We start from the raw sequence: 7,500 nt of genomic DNA on the forward strand, positions 1-7,500 counted from the left end.
ACTATTACGCAACTTATCCAACAAGGCTGTGTTTATGGGTACGTTTTTCTTTCCTTTTTGGTTGTTTACGTGTGAGCCCAATTATCGAAAACGTTACGTATGGAATTTTAGGAAACTCTTCCCTGAAGGAAGGTCTTGTGAGTGGCCACGAGTGATGACATTGCAGGATGCTATACAATGTACAATTTTGAAGGAAGGGTCACCTTTTTCGGTCTTGAATGACCATCCTTGGCGGAGATTTGCAGCCACCGAACGCTGTTATTTCCCTTATTATCATATGTGATGATGTTTCCTTTATTAGCATGGGATGATAAATGCGGATTAAACTTAAGGATATGTACAATTTAAAATAAAGAAAAAAAAAAACACTGAAACAAATACATTCCGATTTTCCTTTTCCCGACAACCCAAAATCATTCAGGGGTTGGAACATTCTCTTCATTTTGGAAGGTGTCCACTCGGTTTCCCTTCCACTTTCCTTATACTTCCAGTCTTGAGCAGTTTACACGAACAAAAGATAGCAGAGACAAAGACACACGTCACTCCACCACCAATGCAAATATTTTCTTTTTCTTTAAGGGATATCCGTAGCGGTACTCCATTACTGGCTGTCAAGAAAATAACTTTGTGTTCGCTATGATTCCTCTGGAGAGAGAGAGAGAGAGAGAGAGAGAGAGAGAGAGAGAGAGAGAAACTTTATTCTTAAACTAGAAGGAAAACAAGCAACACGTAAGTGGAAAGCACTGGAAACATTGCATCATTTACTCTAGAACTTTTTAGTTTCAGCCTTTACTTATGACATGACTCTTTGCCTTGAAAATATGATAGTTCAGCCTGCAGATACAAAATCACGCTTCATTTGTTTTCTCTCCCCTAGTTTGAAATGATGTAGCTGCTCTCTCTGTGTGCCAGAGATTGAAAAGAACTAATCAGTCAGTCAGTGATAACATCCATTGGGGGAACAGGAGGCTATCCACCATAACTGAGACTCTTTTTTTTATTAGTTTCCACTCCATGATTCGCTTTTATAGATAACACCTCCTGTGGAATGATTTTGAATCGTGTGACGATAACTTTGGCACCGGAGACTTCAACCCTCTTTTCACAACACAGGAAATCATATCATCCGATGTTAATTGGAGAATGGTCGTATTTGATTTTGCCGTCGTTTCAAATCTCATTTCCTGCTGTTGCTGACGTGTTGGGTGTTGGCTCTTGTTGTACCGGCGTTGCGATGCCGTGTTACTGAACGGATTTTTTCACCACGACAAAATGACTTGGATTGTCGATTTCCGTGGTAATTGTGATTCAGATTATCCTCAGAAAAATCATGGTACACTATAGATAACTGAATATGTATCGAAATATTATTTTTCTGGGTACAACATAGATCGTCCAATTGTTGATGAACTCCATTTTAATTGACACAAAATCTTATGTTAAAGGTACGATATTGCCATCATTTTTTATTGGGTGGATTTATTAGTCATAGTACAGTGATGATGTCTCTCATGAACAAACTTGAAGGAAATTATGTCATCCAAATTTACAATGAATGTTCAGTCCCGCGCAATTCCACTTTGTTGTGTATTGTTAGTGGCTGTTTACTATCTCAACATAACCGATGTTCTTGGTAAATAGAGAGGTGTGGATATATATATATATATATATATATATATATATATACATATATATATACACTTATATGTATACATAATATTATGTGTATATATTACCATATATTACACATACACATTAACATCTATATATATATACAATATATATATATAATATATATATATATATTATGTGTATGTGTATATATGTATATATACACATAATATATGTATATATATAAGTATATATATATACACATACGTATATATTTATATACACATGTATACACACACATGCATACATCAATGTCTTGTATAAATTTTGTAATGGAAGTACTTTAAGAACTAAGTGAAAAAACTAATTTAATTTCTTGTCGAATTCAGAAGCTTAGACAATAAAACTGTTTAACGCCTTTTCTTGTATAGGCCGACCTAACAAGCAAATGAAAAAAAACATGGCGCATTTCCATGAAAGTATTAAAAACAAACGAAATGAAATGAAAAAATACCTTTGAGACAAATTTATTCCAGAGTGCCAACTGCCAGATTAAATCCGAGTGCCACTGGGTGCTTTTGTCCTGCAGTGTCGCTTCCCCTTGAAAATTGGGGAATGGAGCCATAACCCTCCCCGTTCCTCTCCCTTCTCTCTTGCAGTGACGTCATGACTGTCCAGCGTGTCATTGGCTGACTTTTCTTCTGCTCTTTCCCCCCTGCAGGTCACCTGGATGAGGGGGAGGGACCTTCACATACTTACCGTTGGACTTGTCACCTATTCAGCAGATGAAAGGTTCCAGGTAAGTAGAGATTATCAGTACTGTTGATGTTACTGTTGTTTTTGCCTTTTCCTTAAATAATAATGTGGATTTTGTTCTTCACCAGATTTCCTTAATTATTATGTAATATGTAGATTCGAGGTTCCAGCTAAGTGGTTAATAGTATTATAATGGTGGATTTAGTTGCTCGTGAAGGTAAGTTAAGAGTTTTACAGTTTCTCTTCATATTATTACGAATGACGTATAGTTTTGTTTCGATAACATATGATTGATAGTCATTATTACCAAAACTGATATATGGGAAGACCAATAGTAGTGGCGTGAAGGTTATATATCCTTGCTAATGCCTAATGCACTGCATGTCTGGTTCGAATGATTTTCCTTAAACGTGCGTGTGCGCTTAGGCCTCCAAATCATGCATGCGCCTGCATTTACTTTCCAAGCAGCGTACCTTTTCCTTGTACGAAGTAACACGCAGTGGACCAAACCAGAATAAATCTGGGTTATTTCAATAAGCAAAAAATAGAAACCTTTTCTCGGAGGTTATTTGAGGCAGCCCTTAAGGAGAATAGGGTCTGAGGATTACTGTAATCCAGAAGGAAATATAAAAGGATTCCAAACTCTGGACGTGGAAAGGAAGAAGATTAGAGTTGCCCTTGACGGCAGTGCTGAGGCAGAATAGAATTCCGGGGCTTTTGTAATGCAGAGAATAGAAAATGACGAAAGCCCTCAAGTCGAAGGGATTATGATGGAGTCGCCTTGGTATGTGACACTACTAGAGCGCAATATAATTATGGGACTGTTGAACAATAACAGAAAAAATGAATGTTCAGTCAGGCGCAAGTCCAGTTTGTTATGTATTGTTAGTGACTGTTTACTATCTCAACATAACCGATGTTCCTTGTTAAATAATGAGGTTTGATATATATATATATATATATATATATATATATATATATATATATATATAATATATATATATATATATATATATGTGTGTGTGTGTGTGTGTGTGTATCTCGTATATATTATATGTAGGTATAAATATATACATACGTGTATATATATGGCGTGACTGTCAAGGAGGAAAAATTAGACGTATTTGTGAGACTCTTTTAACTTGCCCCCATATACTACTGCAGAAATAGGCTTCGGTTGTTTGTGTCTAATCTGAATGTCCACACCAGTCTTCTTTCGCTTTCACTCTTACAATCGTTTAAGGACCACCGTTGTGCAAGGGCCTTTACTGGCATTATATGAGCTAAATTTAAGGCAACCAGCCATAGGTTACATCCATCAACCACAAAGAGGTCCACAGTAAGATTTGCAGGCAATTGTTCAACAGTTATCACTTGACTAAGGGCCTAGTTAATATCACAATTTGATTTATGGTTTGTAAAGAGACAATTGGTAGAGTTGGAGTATCATTAGAGTTCATATGGCCTTTTCAGTCCCATGGCATAAAGGGGGTTTCGGACAATGACGCCATCTTTTACATTATTAGTCGAAATGATCGTATAATTTCCAAAGTGAATATGTTTTGGAAAATGGACACGAATTTAGCCTGGATGAATTCGTTTTCAGTAGCAGTTAATGGAAATTAGAGGAACACAAACGGTTTTTTGGACCAAATCTATTCCAAGCAAAGAGAATTTTGATAGTCTCCTTTTGCTAGTGAAAAGTTATAACTGATTTGTTAATTAACCAATTAACAGGTAAATAGGTAGATAGGTAGGCGGTCCAATCGGAATATTAATTAGTAACATGTTAAACCTTTGACAAAATTTTCCACTCGCGTAAAAAAGAAAAAAATAATAAACAAAGAATCTAGAGCTTTCAAAATTATCGAAAAAAATCGAATTTTGTTTCGCGTTCTGTTTATTTACCTTTGCACGAAAACAGAATTATTATTATTATTATTATTATTATTATTATTATTATTATTATTATTATTTATTATTATTATTATTATTTTTAATAAAATTGTTTATCAAAAGGGCAAACGTTTTTAAAGAGAAATAATGAAAAAACAGCCAAAGAGAAGTGCACCGGTAAAAAATAAATAAAAGAATAAGAAATACCACAAAAAAATGAAAATCTTATCATGTAGTGCACTGTAGGCCTTACGTAAGTTTCATTGCAGCGTCCCCTAAGCCCCCAGCTGCAACCCCTTTCATTCCTTTTACTGTACCTTCGTTCATATTCTCTTTCTTCCATTTTACTTTCCACCTTCTAACAATTGTGTCTTAGTGAAACTAGGAGGTTTTCTCCCTGTTACACCTTGCAAACCTTTAGACTCAGTTTTTCTTTCAACTCTTAAATTACTTCATAGGTCACTGACTTGGCCTTTGACCTAAATTTTGTATTCCATTCCTCAGACTTTCTTACCGTAGATGACGAAAATTCGAGATAATTTTTATTTTATTTGTATTTGGGTGTCAGAGCTTGTTATAAAATCCCTTTTCATCTCCGTTAAACATTTTATTTCCCTTATCACGTAATTTTCGTAAAATTCAAGTAACCTTTTTGTTTCTATTTTAGATACTTATTTTTACATACATTTATTTATAGGTAATCTACGGCTTTCGTTTTCCTTTGCACTAGTTTTTTATTATTATTATTTTAAGTATGTTTTTTTACAAGAACGTTGTCCTTTGATACGAAGATAAGAACGACCACATAACGCCCGCAAGGCTTGTTGGTTCCAGAAGTTATCGGAAGCAAAAACCCAGAGATAATTGTATCCTCAGTGCAAAGCCACCTCACCTGCAAAGAAAACGGAGTCATCATTCAATAGAAAATGGACGTTACAAGTATTCCTTCGTACGTTTGGCTGGGATGGAGGAATTTGCTGCTAATCCTTTAAATGGGAGGAAGGAGAGAGAGAGAAAGCCCGTTAATCAGATTGGGACCGAGTTCCAGCCCATTGGGGACTTGAGATTCACCAAGCAAGCCCCAAGTCTTAAGTCCTTCAGAAACCGCCGAGCTTTGATGAAAGACGCGAACAAGACTTTTCTTTTATTTTCTCTCTCTTTACGTCTCTCATGTTCACTGTTGTTACCCTGGGATGTGGTCTGAGAAGGATTTTCTTTGGAACTTCCATCACAAGCATGCACGAGCGTGAGCGCTTTCACAACACACACACACACACACACACGTCACTGAAGTCCTGATATCTCCTCTGTACGCTGGTTCGAATCCACGAGAGGACGAAATTATTATCAACTAAAAACAAGCCTTCGGTTAACATATATGTAAATATATTAATTCCGAGGTGGAGTGAATAGGATGTTAAAGGACATTTGTAGCTTAATGCATATATATATATATATATATATATATATATATATATATATATATATATATATATATATAGTATATGTATGTATGTATAGCTGAATCACAAAAACTTGGAACGTGATGAATATATAGATAAAGGTAGAAGCCACGAAGGAAAGTGAAACAGTGGAGTGCTGCGAGATCTTTCGACTCAAGGTCCTTTACTTACACACACACACACACACACACACACACACACACACATATATATATATATATATATATATAATATATATATATATATATATATGTGTGTGTGTGTGTGTGTGTGTGTGTGTGTAATAATGAACTTTTTCCTTATACAAGTGGTGACAACTAATGATGTTAGAAGTTCAATTCTCATCAAGTATATTGGAACTGGTCTGCTTTTCGTTTGCCCTTCTCCACTGTGGTCTACCACATTCAGTTAATTAATTATTATGATGTAATTCACTGCTTAGATCCATAGAAGAACAATCAGGAAAGCCCTAATTATCATGACCTCCATGCTAACATAATCTGCCAACAGTCTTTTTTATCTCTCTCTCTCTCTCTCTCTCTCTCTCGTTTCTCTCTCTCTCTCTCTCTCTCTCTCTCTATATATATATATAATATATATAAGGTATACTATATACTATATTATATTTATACTTATAATATATATAATATTGATATATAGATATATAATATATATTATAATATAGATATATATAATATTAATATTATATACTACTGATATATATATATATATATATATAATATATTATATATATATTATAATATATGATATATTATATACTATATATTATATATATATTATATAATATGAATTATATATATATATATTTAATTATATATATATTATACATTTATATATATATATATTCAAAGCATTAAGTCTGGATTTTTTTTTTTTTTTTAATCATGTGCTTTCACAAATCAAGCCCCTTTAGACCACATTTAACCCTAATGGATGCAGGGTTCTTATGATCCCAATAACTGCGTATGAAACACCCCGGTTCGGCCCATAAGAAGAGTGTGATTCCGCGCGTAATGTTTGAACTAATTTTGCGCGAAAGCGTTCCTGTCACTTGAATCTATTAATCCTTGGCAACGCTAACACCTCAGTCCAGGACACGAGGGAGATCTGGGTGACTTGTTCAACATCTCCCCCGTCCCAGTACACAGCGGACTATATATTTGCCCATAAATATGCTCAGAGATTGGTGTTGGTTTTCGTTCTTATCTTTTACAGTAGTATATCAGTTGTAACTGTAATTTAGCAAAGTAAAGGACAAAGAAATATTACAAAGAACAACATTTATAACTCACAAAAGGTACTACATCTCTCCATCCCAGTACATCTCATAAATATTTTACCATAAATATATTCGGGGATTGTTGCTGATTTTAGTTCTTATGTGCTATGATTTATATGAGCTGTAATTGTAATTTAAAAAAATACAATTTTAAAAAAATTATTAGAAAGGACATGTACAGCTTGCTAAAATTAGCATATTTTTATGACTGTCTTGGAAAAGAGATCCCGCACAGGGGTAGAAATATTCACTTTCAACTTCCCGTGGAAAGTACAGAAATATTTTCTAAATTTTTTTTGTCATATACCATGCGCATTTGCAAATCTTTCTCATACTAGTGATGTGTTATGTTTTTTAATTGGTGGACCTTATAGTTTGCCCGGTCTATGGTCATTGGTAATGAATATTCAGCCTGGTCTGCAAGGGTTAAAAAACATGTTAATTTATTGACTACGGGGTCTCCATGATGCCTTG

The 7,500-nt window shown here is 34.5% G+C and overlaps 1 pseudogene; it reads left to right on the forward strand.

The window, feature by feature from the left end:
* LOC135201014 (zwei Ig domain protein zig-8-like) overlaps positions 1 to 7,500 on the forward strand; it is a 1,050,703-nt pseudogene that overhangs the window by 611,661 nt on the left and 431,542 nt on the right.

Source organism: Macrobrachium nipponense, chromosome 27, assembly GCF_015104395.2.
Source record: "Macrobrachium nipponense isolate FS-2020 chromosome 27, ASM1510439v2, whole genome shotgun sequence".
NCBI lineage: Eukaryota > Metazoa > Arthropoda > Malacostraca > Decapoda > Palaemonidae > Macrobrachium > Macrobrachium nipponense.